The 25,219-nt window shown below is 48.6% G+C and overlaps 1 protein-coding gene across 1 annotated transcript in view; it reads left to right on the forward strand.

Moving 5' to 3' along the window:
* Positions 1-10,987: 10,987 nt before the first annotated feature.
* LOC135964655 (ATP-dependent 6-phosphofructokinase, platelet type-like) overlaps positions 10,988-25,219 on the forward strand; it is a 67,630-nt gene continuing 53,398 nt past the window's right edge. The window contains exon 1 of the mRNA XM_073999965.1: positions 10,988-11,095. The gene's annotated coding sequence lies outside the window, so the exon portion shown is untranslated. The remainder of the gene's footprint in view (positions 11,096-25,219) is intronic.

Genomic DNA, 25,219 nt, shown 5'->3' on the forward strand with positions numbered 1-25,219 from the left:
GTATTAGTGCAATAAGGAACAGATGAGTGCCCTTGGAGGGCAGTTTCTGAGCCTCCCAGACACCCCAGGAAGAAGCGGGGGAGGGGGGGCAGTTACCCACCAGAACCTGGATGGTGGAGCCAGGTTTGCTGGGGTCCTGCGTGGCAGGTCATTACGTGCAATAAGGAACAGGCGAGCGCCCTTCGCAACCGCAAGTGGTAGACGCCCCAAGGTGGGGGATGGGGTGGGGTTCGGTTATCCACCAGAGCCTGGATGGTGGAGCCGGGTTTGCTGGTGGTCCTGCGTGGCAGGTAATTACGTGCAATAAGGAACAGGTGAGCGCCCTTGAGGGCGGTTTCTGGGCCCCCTTCGCAACCGCAAGTGGAAGACGCCCCAAAGTGTGGGGGAGGGGTGGTGGCCGGTTATCCAATGGGGCCAGATTTGCTGGTGGCCGCTGCGTGGCAGGTCACTGAGTGGAGCGATGGGAGGTGAGTGGAGTGGGAATAGAGGACGTACCCTCCACAGCTACTGCTGGGAGTTCGCTCTGGTGGCAGAGGGGGCATAGAGGGATTCCCATCAGGGGCAACACAGCTGGGGTCCCACGTGTGCTGGATGCCGAGGTGTGGCCGCATGTGATCTCAGTCTCCACAGCCGCTCTGGGACGTGGATTCAGTTACCTTCCCATCTCACATTTGAGAACTCTCAGGGGCTCACATCACAGCTGGGTGGGGTGGAACTAATGTCTCAGGCAGGACGTTGGCCCCAGAGCCCAGCTCTTAACCCACCCCTGCTGTTTTCAGTCCACCAAACTTGTAGAGAGGGGGGTGTGGTGGGGGGGGCAGAGGTCGTGCGTTTCAGGGGCAGCTGAGAAACCAACACAGTAGAAGAGGGGCAGGAAATAAACCAGGCAGGAGACACAGGCAGTGTTTGGGAGATCTGCGCGGGGTCTGGGGGCCACCTCTGGGCCTGTGAACCCCGTTCTGTGCTCTCGGCTTGCCCAACCTTGGCCCTCAGACACATGCTGCGCACTTCAGGTGAAATCTCAGTCCCTCGCGTGGTGCGGGCATCTTTTCTCCCTGGCTTTGTCTCTCCTTAAATCACAGAGTCTCAGTGGGGATGGTGGGGTGGTTGGTGGTCCATGGAATTTGCCCTCCACCTCCCCATCCTTGTCCTGTCTGGCCTGTTACCTGAATCTGTGTCTCTTCAGAGCCTGCAGATGTGTGGAGGCCACGGCAGCCTCTCGCTGACCGACCTCTCTAACTTTTGTATTCATCAGAATCATGTTAAATGCTGATTCCTAGGCACCCCATTAGACTCTCTACGCCTGCCTGGTGTGGGTACTTTGAGGAAGGTACAGAGGGTTGCTGGGCTGTTCCAGGAGGGAATTTGCATTTGTGGAATGTCCACTGTGCTCCTTCCAGCACTCTACTTTCCACACACGTGGCATTAAACCTGGAAGACCTCTGGGTGCTGTGCTGGGTGAGGAAGCCCCGGCTGGACGAACGGCTGCTGGGGCTCGGACTTGATTCCTGGGCTGGGGGCTGCGGGCTTACTCTGTTCAGTGGGCCTGCTGATGGGATGCCCTGGGAAGTCCTGCTGTGCACTCAGGGAGGTGCAGAGACAGGCTCAGGAAATACAGACCATGGATTTAAAAATTCCTACTGGAAAATCTTTTATGAGCAAATTTGCATCTGACTGAAGACAAGCATTGCTTGAATAATTGGATTGTTTACAAAACTGGTCCTATGAACAGATTAGTTTTCATTCATGCCTTGTGTATAATGTAAATAGGAACTATTACAGCAACCTATATTAACTTTCAATTTTGTATCAGATTGCATTCCAGATTACAAATGGCTGCTTGATAATCTAATTGATAAAACGGAGGAATTTGGTACTTGGAACCCAGAGTGAAGAGAACAGAATTGCTTTGGTTTCTCAAAAGCATGTGACAGGGGTGACCTGGGGTGAAGAGAAGTGGTTGGAGTCATTACACTCGAGGAGATGACCTGCCCCAGCTTTTCTCAGCTGTCTTCTCGATAAAACAAAAGAGTGATAAACGTGGAAAACTTCAGCACTGAGTTCGTCTATGCCCTGAGCTTCTCATACGGTCATTAATGTGACCGGGCTGTATCTGTGAAGCCTCCATACAGGCACGAAGGAATTAGGCTAGAGTAAGACAGCCGGCATCCTCTGGCGTCTGGGCCACGTGTCATTTCCTAAAGCCTTTTTGGATGAAATGACAGTCGCAATGTCTGATGTTCAGAGGAGTGTAATCTCACGTATGAGATGCAGATTTTAAGCACCAAAGCCAGGAAGCTTGGTGGGAGTGGCCATCTTCCAAGTGGTTTTCTGTGCTGCCATGGACGAGGTGTGGATGTGTCATCCGTTGGTGAGATCCACTAGTGAAAGGGCTAAGCAAACCCTTATGGGGGAGGGGGGTGGTGTTTGTGAAGCTACATCTCTTCTGGCATCCCAAGTAAATACATTTTATAAAACTTGTGAATTTAACCCTGACGCTAACCCTGAGTGTTGAAGTCTGGTGCAGTGTCTTGAGCCCTCTTCTGCATTGAGGGTGAGTGACTGTAAATGACCAATTCCTCAGTGGTGAAAGTTCAAATTTAGCTTCCCTGAGGAAGCCAGACCTCAGTCACCCATGTCTCCATTGTAAACACTGCGGCCTCTATATGGGTGGCTGCAAGTTTCCAGGTCCTCCTTGGAGAAGCAGCCGTGCGGTGCTTGGTGATTTGATAACATCAGCCACCTGCTGTCTTGTCTAATCATGGTACAAATGATTCTCCTACAAGGAAACATCTGGTTTCTTCCCCGATCCATGGAAGAAGCAGCCCACCTAGTAACTGCACCGTCCTCTGTACATTCACAGTGAAGTCAGTCTGTCTCTGTGAGGAGTGTCATGTATGTCGTGGGAATCACGGGAATTGCCTTAATTCTTCCTCTTTTTGAGGGCTCGAGCAGCTCTGCCTGTTTTACCTGGGATGAGCAGCGGGTGGTCTCTGGCTGCTGTGGGACTAGGGCTTGGGGTGCGTCATCACATCTGGTGGCCTGTCGAGGTGGGCATCAATGTCTTTTGCCTGTTGGCTGAGGCAGTTGTGATGCCATGGGGGTCATGCTTGTGTCGGGGCCAACCCAGTTCTTCCCATGCACACACCTCCTGCTGGAGTGCCTTTCCTTATGATGACGTGTTGAATTAGCGTGGAGAATGTGGAGAGGCTCTGGGCCTCTCCTTCCCATTCTTACTCCCTGGAGCTGTGATGCCCAACAAGGGAGCCCATAGCCAGAGGCTCCTTTAAATTTAATTAGAATAAAGATTTGATTATATAGCTAAACACATTTGAAAAGAACTTCACAGATTAAATTCCAGATTCAGCCCTTCAGGCCCAGTGGCCACGTTTTGGGGCTCAGCAGCTGTAGGTGGCTGTTGTCTTTCAGTGTTGACTGAGCAGATTGGGATGTTTCCAGTTCAGCAGGCAGTTCTCTTGCATGGTTATGCCTGTGGTGAGGGCACCTTGGCTGGAGAGCCTCGTGGGGATCCCTTAGGCCTCTGGCTGCAGCCAGGCTGCACGGTTCCTGTGCCCTGGGTCCTCTGAAGGCCCAGATGGATCCCACCACAGAGTCAGCACTGCTAGACTTGGGTACTGTGTGTAGACAGCAGAGGGGCATGTCCAGGCCTTGCTGACTGGCCTCCTTGGCCAGGCTCCCCTATCCAAGTCTTCAGGGGAAATGCATCCACCATCCACACCGTGCACCAGAAGAAAACTGCAGGCTTCTCTGTGGGTGGTGAATTGAGATCATGCAGAGTGACTAGGCTTGGGCTCCTGGCCAGCGTGGAGCCTGATGATAGCTTTAGGTGGAACCTGACATGCCTCCATGTGTACATGGCAAAGAGAATGCAGTGTTGTCAGCTTGAATCTAAATGTGCTCCCGTTTTGAGGTGGAAGGTTCTGGGATTATTGGAAATTGGTGATTGTCCTGCTGTGGAGTACTTTGAATGCAGGCACTGGTTTAGGATAACCCTGGTTTCCTGGTCCTGTATGTGGGCATCCCTGACTCTGCTGGGCTGGAGGAAGGCAGGGTAGACGGGAAGGTGACAAGAGGTCAGGTGTTTCCAGCTGTGGGGAGTGATGCCATCAGATGGCCGAGATCAGGAGGGTGGTGGCCAGGGGACCAAAGCGGAGGTGCGAGGAAATGCCATGTTTCCTGGGGCGTGGGGAGGACCTGTTGAATTCTATTCCTGGGCAACAGTTCTTCCATTCTCAGGAATCTCTGCCATTGTAATTGAGCAACAAATTCAGTAATTGCTCTAATCACTTACTGTTAAGTCCCCATTCCACTTACCATGAATTAGCAACAGTGACAACAGTTTGCCTGGTCAAGCCTTGCCAAGAAAAAACCGTGGAACTGGTTTTAGTTGCCTTGATTTCCTTCCAAATCAGATTCCTTAGCGGCTTGTGTCCCCACAGCTGCTGCAGTTCCTCCTGGGCCTGGCAGGCACATTCCACACATTCACATCTCAGCTCAGATGCAGGCGTGCACATTATTTACAGAAAATCGCACTGTGCTGTGATCGGCTTGAGCTGACATTTTCTAGGTGGGAGGTGGAGGCCGAGGACCTGTGAGGGACTGTCCGAGTGTCCTCTCATTGACTTGGAGCCAGGTGTACATTTGTTCTTCAAAAGTTCTAATGGTATGAAATTAGAAATATGAATTTTTAAAATTCACGTGTTATGAACTCTGTTCAGTGATTTCCTCTGAAATGAGAGACTATTTGCAGACAAGGCAGTTGGCCTGCAGCTCTCCTTAGAACTGTCCTAAGACCTCGATGCCATCCTATGGTCTCTTCTTGGATGTGGGGTGCGCTGCTTGAAGCAAAACCAAAGGAAAGAACGTGGTCAGTGAGCATCACTACTGCAGCCAGCTCAACGCGCACACCCACTGGGAGGGGGGCCGGATCACTTAACATTGTAAATGCATTTAACACTAAACCAGCAAGTCAGCCAGGACTTTCTGTAACCAAACTGCCTGGCTCATGGGAACCTGACACTTGACTTTTCGGAAGAGAATACTTGCTTCTGTGGAGTGTCAATATTTGTCTCATTTCTTGAGACTTTGCTCAAAGTGATGAACATGTGTAAATTTGGACCTTTTTCTGTAAATTGGGCCACAGAGCTCTCTAGGCACAGTCAGGGGAGTAAAAGGCTGTGAAAGATGCCACCTGATGTGAGCCATGGCCAGGCACTTTGGAACCTGGGATTCCATCTCCAGCCTTTCAAAGGACATAGAGGAATATAAAATGCAGATGGGAGAGTTCATATTTTGGGCATCTCTGTTCTTTTGAAATCGAAGTGCAAAGAAAAAGTTTTGCCTCGAGGTCTTACCCCACACTCGTTTTTCTCCAGAGGTTTTAAAATTTTCTTAACTGCTTTTTTCTCCCCCGAATCTTGGGGAACTTCTATCTTCATATCTTCTTAAAAGATATGGTTAAATTGAACACTGAAATTTAAAAACATGCTTTCATATTTTTCTTTTAACGATGTATCTGACATTGGTGAAGAACTAAGTGGGTGTATTGGTTTACTTTTTTTTTTTTTTTTTTTGAGACAGTCTTGATGTCTGCCCAGGCTGGAATGCAGTGGCACGATCTTGGCTCACTGCAGCCTCACCTCATGGTTCACGCCATTCTCCTGCCTCAACCTCCTGAGTAGCTGGGATTATAAGTGCCTGCCACCATGGCTTGTTCATTTTTGTATTAGTAGAGACAGGGTTTCAACATGTTGACCAGGCTGGTCTTGAAATCCTGACCTCAGGTGATGCTCTCACTTTGACCTCCCAATGTGCTGGGATTACAGGCATGAGCCACCACACTCGGCCTGGGATATTCTTGATTGTAATTGTAATAGATCCCTTTAATAAAAACAGAACAACAAAAAAGCTGTCTGAAAAGTCTCAAAATTAAAGAGCTCGCTTGGACAGGGATTTGGACACCAGTTGAATGGCCCAGCACAAACCATAGTTACATGGTCCACTGGGCCTGTTAGATCCTTAGGGGTATTTGAAGTGGTGGGGATATTTGCATTTCTGCCTCTGGATATCGTGTTAGTATGAATTCGACTAGTGTTTGAGGGCCAGGTTCAGATCCGGGAAAACAAGAGCCCCTGCTCTCACGGCACTTCTCTTCTATGTGTGTGTGTGAGGAAAATAGAAAGCATAAGATATTTTTTTCAATGAGCTGGGAAGATGGAAAAACAAGCTTAAGATGTTTACTTGTTCAGAAGAAGGAAAGTGCAAGGAATACTCAGCTTTGCTGCTGCTGAAGGAGGCCCCTGGCGGAGGCTGTTTCAGAGGTGGGGTTTCTCTGAGAAAGGCGGTAAGAGGCAAATAGGATGCCCCATCTGGTTTGCCAGAGATGGGGAAAGTTAATATCTCCAAAACAGCCTCAGCATTCTGGCAAAGGCTTCGGAAAATCAGCTAGGGTGTGGGACCCTTGTTGGCCGCTTGGTAGAAGGAAAACTTTGCTGGTCCTGAGGACTGTACTGTTCTTCCACTGCTATAAAGAACTACCTGAGGCTGGGTAATAAGGAAAAAAGGTTTAATCGGCATACAGTTCTGTGGGCTGTATAGGCTTCTACATCTGGGGACACTTACAATCATGGGGGAAGGTGAAGGGGAGGCAGGCATGCCTTCACATGGCTGGAAGGGGAGAGAGAGTGAAGGGGAAGGTGCCATGCACCTCCAAACAACCAGATCTCGGGAGAACTATCATGAGGACAACACTTGAGGGATTGTGATAAACCATTAGAAACCACCCCCGTAAGTCAATCACCTCCCACCAGGGCCCACCTCCAACACGGTTACAGTTCAGCATGAGATTTGGGTGGGGACACAGCCACACCACGTCAGGCTTCCCATTCTTCTCCTGCACATGCTTCGCAAATGGTTCTGTCATTTGTTTTTGTTTTTGTTGATACATAATATATGTACATATTTTCAGAGTGCATGTGATATCTTGATTCATCCCTATGTTGATCAAATCTGGGTACTTGGGATGTCTTTCACTTGAAATATTTTCTTTTCCTTGTGCTGGTAATGTTCAAATTATTCTCTCCTAGCTGTTTTGATAATACACAGTAGATGACCCATTGCCATGCCCCTGTTGATTTGTCAATAGTAGGTCTTGTGCTCCCATTAGGCTGTGTGTTTGTGCTTGTTACCAGCCTCTGTGCATCCTGCTTATGAGTGGGCTCTGCTGGGCCCTGTTGACCCACTCTTGGCCTCCATGAGATCTGCTCTCAGCTCCTGCTTATGAGTGAGAACATGCGCCATTTCTTTGCTTGGTTCGTTCGCTTAATGTAATGTCCTCCAGCTCCATCCATGCTGTCGCGGATGACAGGACTCTCCGCTGTGTGGTGGAGTATTGTTCCTGTGTATGTTCGGGCCACATTCCCTTCATCCCCTGTTGATGGGCACTCAGGTGATTCTGGACCTTGGCTGCTGTGGATGGTCCTGCATTGAAGCTGGGAGCAGTCACTGGCTTCATATTCGGGGACGTGAGCCACTTTGATGTTCTCAAGCAGCCTATCCCCAAAGCCCTCCGTGGAATGCCGCATTCCTTTGTGTCCATGGCTTCCACTAGGATGAACCGTTGGGAAGGGGCTTTGAACGCTTGGGTTTCTGTCTTTGGTAGCCCGCTGCACTGACCAAGCAGGGGTCCCAGTGACCCTGGACACCACCTCACATAAGGTCCAAAGATGTAGTTAGGTTCTTTTTTTAACTTAAAAACACTTTTGACCTGGTTAAGCTATAGCATTATCAGTTAGTGTTTTTCCTATTGGAAAGGTGTATATTTTATTTTCTAAGAAGGAAAGAAATCCTGTTAAATACTCTAACCACAGATTAAATCATGTCAAGGAAAGGTACTATTTTGGGGGAAAATTTTCCCTTCATGTCAAAGATCAAGGAGGTGACTTACATTATTTCATTGAGTTAATTATGAAATCTTAAGTGGTTTTGAGAAGACGAGCTGTGGATGCTGCAAGACATGAGACTGATGCTGATTTAATGTCAGTCAGCCCTGACAGAATGTGGCTAATATTTAAAGCTTGCTCCAGTATTGCTTGATAGATTGTAAGTTAATGTAAAGATCTGTTTGATGCTTTTATTATACAAAATACTATTGAGAAAAAGTTTGACAGCCAAGGAACCGCCTTCAACCAGTTTCTTCCTAATTTCTATCACAGAAAAACTTGTCCTGTTAATTCCAGGATTTACTTTTGAAAAGTTCCTGTAAGGAGAGCAGAGGTATTGGTGGTTGAATGGTGACTTGAATTTAGGTGAAGATCGTTAAATATTTCATAGTCATGTTTTTCTTGGTGATTTTAGCAATTTTATATTAAATTTAGAACTGCGAATCAAACCAAATGTGTTCTTTTGCTTTTGTGATACTCCTTTGTATGACTATAGTGGTAAAGAATAATAAAATGTGTATAGGGTATTTTCTCTGTGTAGATGTTAGGATTTTTAGGGGAACAAATTAGTCATTCTTCTAATAGACATTGTGCTGTGTGTTGGGTCCTTTGTGTATTAGTTGAATTACTATAATGAGGACCACTTGAAAGTATGTTTCTATACAAGATCTTTTATATGCTGCCTTGTGTTATGCAAAATCCTTCATCCTCTAAGAAGACTAAGTAATGGGTTGGAGGAGAGGTTTAATTCCCCATTAGGTCTATTCCGAATGCCCAGAATTGAATGCAAGTATGAATTATGTTTTTGAAGTGGGGAGTGTGTGGTGGACTCCTTTTTAGGTCATGGGAGGGAGATAAAGCAAAGATCAGATTTGCTGATGAACATTTGTGCATATTCTAGTGCGGAAGTCATATGATTTGACTGCACCTGCGTACTCTGATTTTGGTGTCATTAGTGTCCGTAGCCACAAGCCTCAGCCGCCTCTGGGATCCACTCTGAGGGACTGTGGTGAGGGTTATTACAGAGTCATGTGTGTTAGCGAATGGCACAAATGGCCTTGTGGGCCTACTTTGGCTTTGTTTGAACCTGTAGATTGTTAAACTAATTTTAGTTTAACATTCTGAGGATTATAAATTGATTCTTGTCTAAGAAGAGGTTTCTGTTGTCTTTGAAGACAGGAGCCACAATACAGGAGGTCCCTGGCTCACAATGGTTACATTTGTGATTTTTTTTCAACCTTGTGATGGTGTGAACTAGTCACACTCAGTGCATTATTTGGCCCGAGATGGGCTGCCTGTGGATCAACCCGTTGTAAGTTGAAACTATTATGTCAAATGCACTTTCTATTTAGGATATTTTCAGCTTACGTTGGGTTTATTGGAACAGTTTCATCCCATGGTAAGTCAGGGAGCATGTGTGCTCATAAAAGTAGAGACGATCTCATAGATACCATTAGGTATAAAGTCTCTGATGTTACAGAGATACGATGAAAACAATCAAGTGGGACTTGGAAGCCTTGGAGGGACTCACATGGTGGCTCCTGGAATGCAAACGTGAGTGCTACTGGCATCTGGATGTGACGTCTGTGCCTTCTGCTCAGCCCAGTGGGTTATCAGCTGCTCTCGAGGGCAGAGAGGTCCAGCATTCCTGTGTTTAGGTGTTTGAGCTGCCTTGAGGCTAGCTCAATTCTCACTGGTATCTTCAAGGCTTTAGGCCTTCTGAACAAGCAGGAGGAAGGATGACTTTGTAGAGCTTTGGAAATCTCAACGGACTTCAGGGCCATCCCCCTTGGCAGGAGAGAGCCCCACTGGAGGCGAGCAGGGTGCCGTGCAGGCCTGTGCTGGGCCCAGGCATGTAGGGACGTTGTGAGGGCCACAGGACACAGATCGGTCTTGGTTCACAACTGGTGTCGATGGCCACGCAGCATTTGTGGCAGGTACATGAGTGCAGGGACGTGGGTTTTGGGGTGTGTGTCCTGGTTGCCTAGTTGCTTGTAAGACTCCTATTCAGACCCCAGCCTGAGTCACCGTGACAGGCCTCCCGCTTCACACACCACACGGAAGCCGTGGTGTCGGTCACTGACGCACTCCAGATGTCAGAAATGCGTGTATATCTTCCCTGGTCTCAGGATGGGTCTTGTTTTGAGGTTATAGTAAACGTTCTTTAAGAGGGGTTTTGGATATTTTTTTGTTTGCAAGGAGGCAGCAGGGAGTGCTTGAGCAGTGAGATCCCCTTCCCAACCAATGAGAATTCAGATCACAGCAGGTAATTACGGCAGCGGGGCGAGTGGCCAATCCTGAACTGTGGCTATGGTTGGAGTGTTGCCCCGCGGACAGAGCTTGCTGGGGCCTCCGTGGTCCCCTGTGGGGTGTGTGGAGCGCATGAACTGGGTGCTGCTGGGCCGTGGCTGGTTCCCCAGCCTGGGGTTTATGCAGGACTCGTTCTGAAGACAACTTGAAACCCAGGAAGCAGCACGAGAACGGGTTTGTGCGTTTCTGGATACTTGGTGCTTCCTAGTCTCAGTCGCTTTGCAGGCTCTGAGGGATCTCCCAGGAAGACTTGCACAGTCGGCCCCCGGGGTGGATGGGGCTGCAGCGGGTCTTGCAGGAGCTGGAAGTGGGGCGGGGGGTGAATGTCTCACAAGCGGGACCTTTCAAATGGGCCCAGCAGGATGCATCTGTGGAAATGGTGCCACCTAATGCAGGGCTGCGGGCAGCAGGGCCTGAAAGGCTACAGCGGGCTCTGTTTCTGCTCTCTGGAGAGAGTCTCTGCATGGTTTTCCTTGGTTTTTGTCTGTCTGGAGGCTGCTTCCCCCTTTCTTGGGCTTACCTAGCCTTCTGAGCTTCCTTATTGAGTATGACAAAGCCCTGAGAAGGCATTTTTATCGCATAATTATGTTATCCTGGTAGCAGGATAAATGATCTGCAAATGTGGGTGACTCAGTAGCTCTGAGGGTGCTCAATATCCAAGACAGAGGTGGGAATGAAATGTTCAGGCAGGCGTCAGAGGATCTGTTCTCTGCTTCACACTGGGGCCCTGGTTTGCTGACAGTCTTCACACTCGATCCAAAATGGGGATAATGAAATCTCACGGATTCGGCTTCAGCTGAGAGCTCCCTCCAGCACAGTCTTGTGTGAGTAACAGTTTATATGTTTGGTGCGAAGGGCGGGCCCCAGTTGATCTTATTTGTGGTGGTGCTTATGGTGGCTTTTCCATAGGAATGTAGACTTTATTAGCTTTGGCAAGGAAATCCTGAGTAAATCTGAATAACGTTTCAGGAAATTCTGGAACCTGCAGTGAATCTGTATGAAATTGAGATTTGGATTCTCATGATTTCCTAATGCTACCCCGAAGCCCAGCAGTTGAGATAGTCGTAGAGCTTCAGTTGTGCTTCCCAGTTCCCCATTTTAAAAGGAACACGTTGATTTCATCTAGAATGTTCTGATCTCTGAGTGCTGCCGGCAGAGTGACCAGCTCTCTGCGTCAGAGGAGAAGCCAGGGCTGCGCTTACGTCGTCGCGGCAGCTGGGAGCTGACCCTGGACCTCAGGCACCTGTGATGCTGACCATTTGCTGTAAACTCCAAGGGTGCATTGGTCTCCTTGGCGCTTTACAGTCTTCTGAAGCTTTTGATGGGTCTGCACTTTATAGCTTTTTCAGGAGTAGATGGCCTTTTCCCACACCCTTGGGCTGAGTTTTGTCAGAGGCTGGTGTGTGGGAAGCACCACACCCACATTCTGACAGGGAAGACTCTGGTGCCCAACTGAGGTCAGAGTGGAAATTTGTTTTTCCTTCCCTGCAGTCTGGTCCAGCTGCTCCCTGCTTGGTCAGAAGAAAATCATGCTTATCCAAGTCATAGGCAAACCCGCTAAGTCAAACATTTGTCTTCTTTCTTTAGTATACCCATTTCATTTATATGGGGCAATAGATAGAGAAATGTCTTTTAGGGGAAAATTAATTTCTTTAATTACAAAGAACTTTTTGGATAAAAACTGTAATCAAGAGGCTATTTTTGTAGAAAGAGCTAGTTAAATACTATAGTTGGAAAGCTCCTTATATTTGATCTTAAACTTGGGCCTGGTGTGCATGTCCACACGCTCGTGCTCATGACACCAGGCTCAACTGTGAACTACAGGCACTGGTACATACTTTCTGGTTGCTTTTTGAAAGTCTTATTGCTTGGCCTCTCTGACTCAAATGTTGAGTTATGTTGATTCTGTTCAGAATGTTCATCCCTCCATCTAGGGTCCAGTCGTCTTTCAGGGAGGAACCGTCTTCCTCATCTTTGTCTCCTACAGTATTGTATATTTAATAGTGAAATATTTATAGGTTACATGGGGGACTGATCTGTTCATTAGGAAAACAATGCCAATTTTCACATCATTAGAATGGACTTGTTAAATGATTATGTTAGTATAATGAAGTTTACATGGCAAAAGAGGCTTTGCAGATGTGACTGTAACGGACAGTGAGATGGGGGAGGACCCTGGGTTGTCCAGGTGGGGTCCAGTGTCCTCACATGTGCCTGGTTGAGAGGGAGTATGAGGGTCTGCCCCAGAGGAGGAGACCTGAGAAGGAGATAGAGGCCAGAGGGCTGTGGGGCTGAGGGCGGCGGGGGTGGGGGGATGATGCAGGGGCCGGAGGGGCATGGGTCCAAGGGTGGGGCAGGGGCCAGAGGGGTGCAGGGCTGAGGCTGGGGCAGCGGTCGGAGGGGTGTGGGGCTGTGAGCCAAGCTGCATTGTGGCCTCTATGAATTGGGAGACTCCAGGCAGGAACACAACCTACTTGACCCCTTGACTTCAGCCCTGGCACTCCTGACTTCCAGGGTTGAGAGGAGGTTTGCATTTGTGGTAATTTGTTGCAGCAGCAATAGGAAGTTAATGCATTGTATCTGTTCTTCACTTCCAAATCTTTGAAAAGTAACCCTGTTGTATCGGCCTTTTGTGTGCTCTAAATTCTAATGAGATGGTTTGTAGGAAATAATGGACACAAACGATGGCAGAACACAAAGTTGGACAGAAGCGGTGTCTTCTGTGGTTCTGTAGTTTGGGTCTGTGAAGTTAGATTTCGGTCACAGAGTGTGTGGTCTCGTTCAGCGTATACCGGAAATACTTGTTCAGAGCTCCTGGGGAGTGGTCTTTAACACTGTTAGCATTAAAACTTCAAGCACATCAGGGACAGAGTTCCTGAGTCAGTGTTAGGTGACCTTTGAATAAGAGTGGGCATGTAGAATCTGCCCACTTTACTAGTATCAAGCAGCAATATCTTTTTTTTTTTTTTTTGAGATGGAGTCTCCTTCTGTCACCCAGACTGGAGTACAGTGGCACGGTCTCGGCTCACTGCAACCCCCGCCGCCTGTGTTCAAGTGATGCTCCTGCCTCAGCCTCCAAGCCTCAGCCTCCAAATTGCATGATTTATTTTCCTGTTTTATATACTTAGTATATGAAAACTCTGCAAACTTTATTAATACAAATGACATGCCAGAGCTTATGAGAATCCAGCATTTTCCCATGCAAAGTAGTAGTAATGTGGAATTCCTGGGCTGGTTTGGTTTTATAAGACGTAGGGGAGGATTCTTTGCCTAATTTCTGTGGAGCTAACAATTGTTAATCACCCAGCACTCTTACCTCCCCCAACAGCTCAGGTGAGGGGTGTTACCCCTGCTGTCGAGAGGCGGGAGACTGAGGCTTAGATGAGCAGGTGACAGGTTACTATCCAGCCCCACCCACCCCGTAGTTTCCTGCCATGGCTCAGCTGTCTTCCTGTGAGAAAGGACAGACACCTTGGTGCTGGGTAGAATTCCTTGTGAACCCTTTTCCATCCTTCAGGAAGTTCTTGCTTTACAGTGGTGGCTCATGGGGAGGCCTCTGGCCCATGGAGAAAGTGGCTAATGTAACATTACTGTCTCTGTTTGGCTGCTGTTGATTGGGTTATTTGTAAATAGACATTGCTCACAGCTCTGGAGGCTGGGAAGTCCAAGGTCAAGGCACCTCTGCAGATCTGGTGCCCCAGGGCCTGTGGCTCACAGACGGCAGCATCTGGCCAGGTCTTGCATGGCAGCGGGCATCTCATCAGGCCTCACATGGTAGAGGAGCAAGAGGGCTCCTTCAGGCCTCCCAACAAGGACACCAAACCCAGTCCTGAGAGCGGGACCTCCCAAAGGCCCTACCTCTTAATGTATCCCATCGGAGAGGGTTTCAGCATGAGGTTTTGGGGACATTCAGGCCAGAGCCATTGCTCTGCTGCTATGTTAGGGCTGCCATGGCATCATTACTGCAACAGAGCTGCAGCCTTCTCATCTGCATTTGCTGCAGGAGGAAGACGCAAGTGCCTGTGCAAGTTGGGGTTCGGTGCAAGAAGTGGAGGGCCCTCTGGGAATCTTAGCAGGAGGAACTTAAGGGCTTTGAGAACTGACACCTTAGGACTGTAGTTTTCTTCAGACTGTAAAAACCTTGGTGTGTGACAATACTGAACATTGCCTGAGCCCTGTGATCCTGTAAAACACTGATTGTTAAGACATTCTCCTTCCCCACAACTATGCCCCTACGTTGTTTACTGCAAGAAGCCCCTTCCCATGTGGCTTAGGCTGACTTGTGAATGACCATTTACTGAGGACAAGCCCAGGCACAGGCCTTCAAACCCCCCCATCTCTGCCTTTTTATAAGTGATTAACTAAACTGCCTGTTCCCACTGATCAATCAGGACAAAACGCTTGTTAGCCAAATCTTGGTTCCTCCTCTTCTCTCCTTACCTGAACCTGAGTCCCCTCTGAGGAAACCTCTGATCCCCAATCAGCCACCCCATCGCTTGCTTCCCCAACCGCTTCCTCCTGGCCTTGTTTCCCCTTTCCTGTGAAGGAGGGAGCAGTTCTGGCTGCTCTGAGATGCCAGCAGGCCTGCCGTTGGAGCAGTGGGCACCTCCCACCTTGAAATGGTTCTTCGTGGTGCAGTTGCACCTAGGTAGGTGGACTTGTCTTTGTGGCCTTCCACAGAGGACGGTTAGGGTGGGCAGGAAAGAATTATCTGCTACAAATCTGCATTCCAGGCTGTTTCCAGAAGTGGGAATTCTCATGCCCTGAAGTCTGGGAATGAATTTTTAGTTTCCCAGCTTCAGGTGGAGTTGAAAATGAGTGAGGCAACCCACCACACCCATCTGGAGCCAGGAACTAGAGCCGTTTTTAAAGTGGCAGTTTCTCCATAAGATTAGCAAAAAATGCACTCAGCACGTTTCTTTCTCATATGCATTTGGCCATCTGAAATGGGAATGGTGGTTTTTGAAGCATGGATGTAGTTTTAAATTTTGAGTATTATAACCCTTAATGTAGCTTGTTAGAATGTTGACCTGATTATCTGGAGATTTACTAAACTTTTGGAGTGGTAATAATGAGTTGATCTATATGACTTTGCTTTCTAGGATGCAATGAAAGTACTATAATTAAAACCTCTGCAGTTGGGTGCAGCAGGCGATTGGCCAAAACAAATTCTTCCTTTTGGTTTTCTTTAACCAAACAAGGAAGTAGAGTGTAGGCTGAAGTGGCAAATTCATTTCAGAGCACGCCAGAGCCCTCAACGATAGAGCAGCCTTCTCAGGTGAACGTGTAACGTGCCTTGAGTCTTGGCAAGCCTGGCTACTGATGTGTGCACGTGACACCACGGAGCCACACCTAGGAAGATGTGGTTTCTGTAGCAAGATTTGGAAAACCAAAGTGCAACTTAATTATCCAACTTTGTTACAGAAAGAGCTTTGACCAGATGGCCAAAGACCTGATTCTCTTATGATCGAGACTTGGTTATAAAATTGCCCTTACTTGGTGCCAATCAGTGTTGGTCCACAGTGGTACTCCTCCAACCTCACTGAATAGTTTGGAGACTGAACTGAGACTGTGAAAATCTCCTTAAGGTGAAAAGGGCTCTGGGGCACCCGGAAATATCCGCACACCCGTGGCCATTCCCCTTTAAGGTGGAAAGGACTGCTGGGTCACGCGAGAGCATCCGCACACCCGTGGACGTCCTCTTTAAGGTGGAAAGCGCTGCTGGGTTGCCCAGCAATATCCGTACACCCGTGGCCATTGTGGCTGTCCCTCTTTCTGCTCAGTCACCTCTGTGTTCCTGCATTTAGGCTTTGGGACACTCATGAGCAGCTTGTCCCCTGGGCTAGTGAGGAAGGAGTGGGAGGTTGTTCTGAGGCTCTGTCACCATCTGCCCTGTCGTGAGCTGGGCAAGGCAGAGGCAGTGACCCCGGAGGAGTCTGGTCAGTGAGGGCTCCGGCAGGAAGTGCGAGGCTTGGGGTGGCTCTGCCAGTCGTAACCAAATGTCTTCCCTCTTATTTCCATGATTCCTTCTAGTTCTGCGCCTTGCACTGCAGAGTCTCTGTGTGTCTATAAATACACATTAGTTACGATACAGGTGCCTCTTTCCCCTCTGGGGCTGGGCCTGGGGAGTAAAGTGCAAGACCCCCTTACTGCTGGATGCCCACCAGCACGAGGCACTGCCTGCCCTGCTAACTAATGCCTTCAGCGAGTCCTGGAAGTCCCCTCCTGAGCACCTGGCCTGTTGACAGTGTACACGGGAGACAGATGAGCTCCCCTTGCCCCACCCTGAGCAGAGACTGGGGAGGTGGCGGCAGCAATATCCCCCATGGTGTATCCTCGGTGCATGGAGGAAAAGTCTGTTCATGCTTAAAACAGCCCATCCTCTCGAAAGCAGGGGGACAACCACATTTCCATCTGGAATCTTAAAAAAGGGCCCTTCTCTTTGAGAGAAGAATGTGGCATGTATGTGTGTACCTCCTCTTTTTTTTTTTTTTTTTTTTTTTTTTTGAGACGGTCTCCCTCTGTCACCCAGGCTGGAGTGCAGTGGCGCAATCTCAGCTCATTGCAAGCTCCGCCTCCTGGGTTCAGGCCATTCTCCTGCCTCAGCCTCCCGAGTAGCTGAGACTACAGGCGCCTACCACCACACCTGGCTAATTTTTTGTATTTTTAGTAGAGATAGGGTTTTACCGTATTAGCCAGGATGGTCTCGATCTCCTGACCTCGTGATCCGCCCACCTCAGCCTCCCAAAGTGCTGGGATTACAGGTGTGAGCTACCGCACTGGGCTGTATGTGTGTACCTCCTTACAAGTCTTGCCCGACCTTTGCATTTAAAAATTATTGAAAAACTTAAGGATGTAACTGACAAGAACTTTATAGGTTTCTCCAAGTAAAAATTTGGAAAAGTTAAGTGAACCCATAATGTGTTTATTAGTCCCATACTTGGATTTTAAAGGTGGGTAAAACATCTCCCAGTTCTTCAACCTGATTTCTGTGGAATCATGAATGAAACGTGCTGAAGTTGCCGTGCGGATTTTGTTATGTGGCGGTGACAAGTGGGGCTGGTCACTAAACAACTGGAAGGATCTCTGTCCTTTCTGTGCTCCTGTTGGACACTAGGCACGTGCTTGGCTGTTTTCTGTGTGTTGTGTGGGCAAGATGAGGACAGAATTTTCAGAAGCTCCACACGGTGGTATCTTCTCCCTTTTCTGTTAAAACGTGTCTTCTGCTGCTTCTACATAGACCGTGTTTCTCTTGCCTGTCTACGTAAACACTGTTTAACAAAAACTGTATTGTAGACATGTGAAGCTGAATTCCACATTATAAAGCAGATAGAGATGACTGAACATTGTTTTGTGGAAGGAAGGTTTAAAATGATTTTTAGCTTTTTCCCTGAAAGAGGGAATAATTTTAACTTTTTCCCTGATATAGGGAATAATGAAATGGGAAAATAATTAAATTTTCCAATGTAATTGTTAGATTATATTTAATTATTTGTTAGATTATTCATGTATTGCAAGGGATAAAGGAACTAGATCACCTCATGCACCCAAATGAAAATTTAAAGGGTATGGGCGAATTCATTTGAACTCTTTTAATTTTTTTTTTTTTTTTGACAGTCTCACTCTGTTTCCCAGGCTGGGTGCAGCAGTACAATGACAGCTCACTGCAACCCCAACCTTCTAGGCTCAAGTGATTCTCCTGCCTCAGCATCCCCAACTGCTGGGATTTACAGGCATTCATCACCACACACAGCTTATCACCTCTTGGAGACTAGCTTTGAGTTTGGGCATTCAGTGAACTGTATTTTGGTTAATTCCCAAAGTTTCTCACTGTTTATCTTTAATTTGCTAGAAATCTAAATGTATTGTGAAATGCATCACATTTCCTTAGCATTCACGGATTCCCTGTTAATGGGGCAGAGACGGAGAAGGGCAGAAGGCGTTCGGACATCAGGGTTGCAGTTGAGTGCTTGCCCCGAGCACACTGGAGCTCTGGGCTCTGTGGCCCCACGGGGGTCCTCTGTCCACTGAGGGGGTCAGGTTACCTGGAAGGTCCCTCCAGCCTCTGCGATTTTGCCCTTTTCAGGTTAACATCTCGTCGTTGTCCTGGGCAGCATTGCCTTTCATTCACTGACCCACGACTGAACAGCTGGTCAGTGGCCATTGCTGCTTCCTTCAGCTGGGAGTTGGTGACGTGATTACATTTCCATGGAACTTGGTTCTTGGTGTATTAAGGGTTCAGTTGTGTCTTGATTTTTAATCTGCACCTCTGAATTGGTCTTTTGATTGCAAAGAGATTGCTTGCTGGATTTGTTTCTGAATATTTCTTGGATAAGAGAAGAACCTCGCTTATCTGTGTGTTCCTTTAATGTGTTTTGGCAGGCATTTAAATGGGTGTCTTAGCCCTTAGCCCATTTTCTGTGTGTGGTGGATTCATTCGAATCATTTATGTGAAGTCTCTCTTCCATTAAGGCCAGAGGACGTGGGGTGCTGTCTCCCTACACTAGGGGGAAATGGCATTGTTCTGCCCTCCTCCCTGGGAACCCTGGGGTTTCCAGGTCTCTGGACTTGGCTCCCACACTGCGAGAGGGGCTGTGGCTTCTGGAGCCCGTTTTGTGCGGAACTGACTCCTTCACTTGCTTTATTTCCCACCGTCTTTGCTGCTTTATGACACAGGGATGAGGGAGTCGGGCCCGGGGGCCACGCCTGTGCCTGAAAGGCTCGATGCAGAAACTCCTCATGGGAAGGATGTTCCTTGAGGGCAGCTTGGAGTCTTTTCCTACTTTTAACAGAGAAGTAGCTATTCACATAGTTCTATTCTGCTAGTGATGTTTCAAACTAATTGGTGTCGAGTTATGAAGATGTCCCAGACACCCATGATCCACTCCGGGGCAGTGCCGGGCATTGTGCTCAGATGCCTTCAGACCACATTCAGATGCCAAAGATTCTTGCTTGGTTATTCTTAAACTTACGAGAATCTAAAACAGGAGCCACGGTGTGGATTTTCTCTTGAGCCCCCATGCCTTTGCTTTGTATTTTGGGAATGAATGACTTCATCAAGGGGAAAGAATTTGAGGAAGGAGCCTCTGAAGCTAGGGAGGGAGTGGGGGGGCAGGGAGGCAGAGGGAAAAGGAGCTGTAGGGGGAGGAGCCAGGCTGGGGCTTCTCCCCATGATGCTCCCCCACCCCCTGGCGCGAGGCCCCAGGGATGGATTGACTTTCCCACAGGAAATGTGTATGAGGATTGCGTGTCTGTTTCATGGGCTGGCCATTTGGATTGAGGGAATGTCCGTCTTGTGATTCCTTATTGATTCGAATGTTGAAAAGCTTTGTGCTCAATACACAGGGGTCTCTTGGTGCGATGGGAAATGTGATCGCAGCCGCCTTCGGGGTGGGAAGGGCCCTCGAGACCCTCAGTGGTGGCCGGTGCCGGCCTTCGCCTCCCTGGGTGAGCTGCCCTCAGGGTGGGAAGGGAGGTCCTCGGTGGTGGCCGCTGCCGGGCTTCGCCTCTCCGGGTGAGTGCTGCTCCATCCCCAGTGTCTCCGACTCCTTGCCTGGCACCTTCCCGGTTGAAGGCCGTGATCCATCAGCCTTGTCCACGCATGTCCTGCAGACTAGTGCTGACTGCAGGTCCAGGGGTGGTCAGAGGAGGCCAGAGGAGGCCCTGGTGATGCGAAGCTATACGTTTAATGGTGGCGCTGCTGAGTGCATGAGCCGCCTCAGCCCAAGAGTCTGGGTAGGAGCGAACCGCGGGGTGGAGGGAAGACTGGACAGATGGGTGCTTTCCTCGGCCCTTGGGAGCATGGCCAGGTCCATGCTCAGACCTCCTGGCTTCTCCCATATTTCCATAAATAGCAAGGGAAGGACTTGGGGCACCCAGGGACCTCATGGGTATAAGCTGTGTCCTTGCGTGGCCCCAGCTGCAGCCAGTGACGTTATTCTCTTTAACCTCAGGCTTATTTTGTATAAAAACACAAAGGAACAGAAGTAGTTCAGGGGCCTCTAAAGACTTATGTAATTGTTAATAGGCCTACTTTTATGATTTCTTATGTATTAAGGGCAAATCATGAAACAAATTCACTTCTGTTTGAAGAAATCTTGACCGTTCTCATTTTTGTGGCAAGCAACGTTGATTCTTTGCTTAGGGCGTTAGTGCCCTCTTGCCAAGCGCCGCTGCCTGGCGTGTCCTCGGCACACACCTCTGTCCATTGGTTTCCGTCCACCTTTCCGCCTAGAATTGTAGGAGGGGCGCTGAGATCTTAGGGCTAGAAAGAAACTGTGAAGACCACTTTTAGGGGCGGCTTTTAGTCAGGGTTCTCCAGAGAGACAGCCAGCCGGGTGTGTGTGTGTCTCCAGAGGGAGGCTTGCTGCAGGGGCTACGGAGTCCAAGAAGCCCCAGGACCCACAGCCTGCAAGCTAGAGTCCTGGGAGGGCGTGGCTTGAAGACTTGAAAAGCGGAGGGTGCACATCCCACCCGGGTCTGAGGAGCTGAGACCCAGGAGCACGGGCGGCAGAAGACAGATGTCACTGGCCCATCAGCCAGACAGGTGGAGTCAGCTCAGTCTTCCCCCCCTTGCTGTTTTACTCGAGCCCTGGGTGGATAGGGTAGTACCCTCCATGCTGGTGAGGATGGGTCTCCACTCAGTCCAGAGGCAAACATGCATCTCACACAGAAATAATGCAGAATCAGCCATCTGGGCACCTGGGGCATGCTCAAGTCAATGCACAAAACCAACGCCGGGAGTGGCCCTGATGTCTGCGTGTTCACATCATTCCACGCACATTTCTCAGTCATCTCCTCAGTGAGTTTGTAAGGTCGTTGTGTGGTTCTGGGGGTCTTTGCCCCGGGTGGTGGTGGTGATGACAGGCTCCCCAGCGTCCCAGCTCAGGTGCGGTAGGTGATGCCACCAACAGCTCCTTATTTCTCAGACACTTGAGCGGGTGCTCTGTGCAGCCAGTTCCACCTGCAGCAGCATCTGTTCCCTACGCTGATTCCATTCGGAGTGTGTGCCTGCCTTCTGTTGGGGTGCAGCCTTCTTTCAGGGAGGAACTGTGTCCTGTTCGCCTATGTCTCCTGTGCTGTATCTCATGGCTGAATAAGTACCTATAGGTTACCTCAGTGGCTGAATGATAGGTTCATTGGAAGGAAAACTTTATACTTTTTTTTCTTTTTGAGATAGAGTTCCACACTTGAATGCCTAGGCTGAAGTGCAATGGCACGATCTCGGCTCATTGCAACCTCCCCTCCCAGGTTCAAGTGATTCTCCTCCCTCAGCCTCCCAAGTAGCTGGGGTTACAGGTGTCTGCCACCATGCCTGGCTAATTTTTGTATTTTTGTTAGAGACGGGGTTTCACCATGTTGGCCAGGCTGGTCTCAAACTCTTGACCTCAGGTGATGTATCCACTTCGGCCACCCAAAGTGCTGGGATTACAGCCATGAGCCACCACACCCAGCAACTTAATTCCTTTTTTTTTTTTTTTTTTAAATCATAATGGGCTTGTTAAATGCTTAAGTAAATGTTTATTTTTAAAAATGTCATCTGTGACCTTTCAGCTTTTCATAGCAATTCTCGAGTGAATATTTAAATAAAGGCCCTTTAGTTATGGGGGAGAAGCGGTTATCCCTTTCAGCAGAGGGAGATGGAGGAACGGGCCCTGGTGGGTCTGAGCACAGGCAGTCACCCCAGCCTTGGTGCTTGCTTAGGTCTGTTCTTCGTTCACCGTAGCAGCGCCCACTCTGATTGTCAGCTTAAAAATAAGCTTTTTCCTCTTTCTAATCAGAACAGTTAGTTTGTTAACCATCACGTTAAGGTATTGAGAATGATGGCTTTCAGGCCTCAGGTATGACACAAATAGTAAATGCAGCTGACCCTGAACGACATGGGTTTTGAGCTTCGAAGGATCACTTATGTTAATTTTTTTTCTAACCTAACCCTTATTGAAAAAGCCTGGCTTTGTGAAGGGCCGAAGTTTCCTACATGCGGTTCCATAGGGTGGCTGCGGGTCCTGTGGACACGTAGATTTGGGTAAACTCGGGGGGTGTTCTGGAATCCATGTCCCTGTGTATACAGAGGGACAACTGCAGCTTTTTAAAAGTTTGTGTCCTGCCTTGTCCTAAAAACGCTCCAAAGTGGATGCAAAATTATTTCATTTTTTGGTTTTCTTGGTGGGATACTGATGTTTATTCTTCAGGGTCTAAAATCTTGAGTGAACAGAGTTAGTGCTTCAGGAACAAAGCCAGTCTGGAAACACATATTGAGATATCCACCTTTTCTTCATGGTTTCACAAAATGTCGTGATCATGTTTTATTCGGTTGAACCGTAGGAAACTGCTAATATTTGCTGTTTTTGGCCTACAGAATGGCAAGTTCGTACGATATTAAAAAGAAAGGTTTTCTGGATGGGGAAAATAGGAATCAGTAAGAACCTGAAGTTGTCTGTCATGGCCTGTGAGTCACAGGTAAATAAACCTGCGTGAGGGGACGTTGGCTGTACAGTATTTTCCTTCTGTTTTAAGACTGTCAGAAAAAGGTCAGTTCTATTGCTTTGGGTCCCTGCACCTCACCTTTGCTGCAGAGGGGACTTGCCATTATACCTCTTGCCCCCAGTGCCCAGGAGGCTGATGCCACATAGTAGAAGACCTGCAAGTCAGTGGACATGAACAGGCACCGGACACGCTGTGCACCTTGGGATGCATCTGAGAAGTGCATGCTTGCAGCAGGTCTGGGGTGAGGGTGTGTTCCCTCTCCTCTCCCTTCTCTGGCTTTGCAGGCCTTTGAAATTGGTCCTGGAAAGTGAAATTAGTTAATGCTGATCAGCTCGGGGTCAAAGCCGGAATCAGGCTCATCATTTCCTGCAGTGATCACAGCAGCAGGTCCTAAACTCAACATGACCTGAACCCGGAGAGTCGAGGTTCCACCCTGCTTTGTGACTCGGTTGTGTGCGGTTTTGAGAAAGTGAACAAAGATTTTCTTGACTCTGAGGGGGTCGAAGAGACCCGCCCTTCACTAGGGGTCTGTGTGAAGCAGTGGACCCTCCAGTCAGGAGGCAGCAGGGACTCAGGAAAGCCCCACATGCCCTCCAGTTCCCTTATGTTGAAATGGTTTGTACTCGGCCATGCCGGGTCATTTTGGGAGGTAAGTGGTGGGTTCACATGGGGTACGCAGTATTCTTAGGTGTCAGGTGCGAGAGTTGAATTTGTAGAAGCTGTGCAGATAGGAAAGGGCCTGGCAGGGAGTGCTGTTTACACGGAGCCGATTTAATGCGAGGTCTGCGCTCTCCCTAGGTCCGCGTCTGACTGGTGTCTCCCAGTCTGCAATGGGACGTTTACGTGACTCGGCGCCATCGTCCCACTCTGTGTAGATGTCTGAGGATCTGTGCGTGGCTGCTCTGTTAGAGTGAGTTATGCTAATGAACTGAGAAACAGTGAACAAACCCTGAATTGGTCAGCACTGGTTCCATGGCCAGTTCTGCCATGGTTGGAGTCATTCATCGTAACGTGTGCTGGACTCCTATGCTGAGCTCTGATTTTCAGAGGCCCTTTAACTTGGCAGCTAACCAGCGGCTTCCTTCAGAAGACATTTGAGTCCCCTTTACCTGCCAGGGTGACCCTGGGAGTTTGAAGGTGAGTGAGACAAGCCCTCCCTGTCTTGTGGATTTTACTGTCCAGAGGGGAGACAGATGTAGATGGTGAAGGAGGCCCTATCAGAGGTCAGCACATGTCGGTTTTATTTCTGTAGCACTTGCTGTGTTCAGGCTGTGCCCCGGGCCATGTGCAGAGCATCTGGGGACCCTGCCCATGGCATCCCAGGCACAGCTAGCATCTGCACCATCTTCATACTTGACCTGAGTTTTGGGGGAAGTACCGAGGATGGCTTCTACCTTTGCTGGAGAGGGTTGGAAGTCAGGGCAGTCCTCCACAAAGAGATGATCGCCAGCTGATTCCTCAAGAAAGAGAGGTGGTTCTCACATGGGCGGAGCAGGGCAGCATGCACAGACCTGGGTGTGGGGTCTGGGGCAGGTGCATCTGAGTGGGGTCTGCTGGGAGACAGCGGGAGTGAGGTGTGAAGGCAGTTGGAATTTACAGGATAAATTATCACTAAGGCGATGCTGGGGAAACAGATAAAATCGGGACTCTCTAGGGTAAACGTGGACCTAGGGTTACCCTGGGCGTGGGTGTTTTCAGGCTCTGAAGGCAGAGATTTAGGAAATTGGGCAGAGTTGAGCCCCAGATGAGGATGAAGGCTACTCTTGGGGGGGATGTTGAATGAGACAGGGATGGAAACCCAGTGAATGTCCTGGGGTCAGTCTGGCAGGAAGGCAACAGAGGAGACCGGTGCCCTCAAAGGCCCTATGGGTCCTGCCTCTCAAAGTGCTGGGATTACAGGCATGAGCCACTGCTCCCTGCCGTTACTGGTAAAATTTCTAAGCTACTGTCTCATACCCACTCCCGTATTTTTTTTTTTTTTAAACCAGGTTTATGGCTGTATTTTTTCCAAGGGAACCAAACAGTTACCTGTTTGAAGTACAAATAACACGATGTTTAAAACCAAAAATGTCAATTTGCACAGAAGTTTCCAAATACCCAGTTGGTTTGAGCCTTGCCTTGCAGTGCCACTACCTGCTCTTAAATTTCTACACGATGTAGAGATAGCAAGGCAGGGATGACTCGTACATCTTCAAGTTTGATTCTACTAACTTGGGTATATTTTCAATTATTTTGGCACACCTGTGAGTGTCGCAAGCAATGCCAGGGTATTTGAAGTTTGTCAAAGGAAGAGTTGGGAAGATTTTCACATTTTTAGAATTTTCATAGTAGTTATAATTTACAAAGAATGTAAAATTGTGTAGTCATTATTTTACTTTTTTCTAGATGTGTCCCTAAACAGGGTTGATAACTAATTCTACATCACAGGATTCAGAACTGTACCCTGTTGAAGCCGATGCCTG

This window comes from Macaca fascicularis, chromosome 8 (assembly GCF_037993035.2).
Source record: "Macaca fascicularis isolate 582-1 chromosome 8, T2T-MFA8v1.1".
Lineage (NCBI taxonomy): Eukaryota > Metazoa > Chordata > Mammalia > Primates > Cercopithecidae > Macaca > Macaca fascicularis.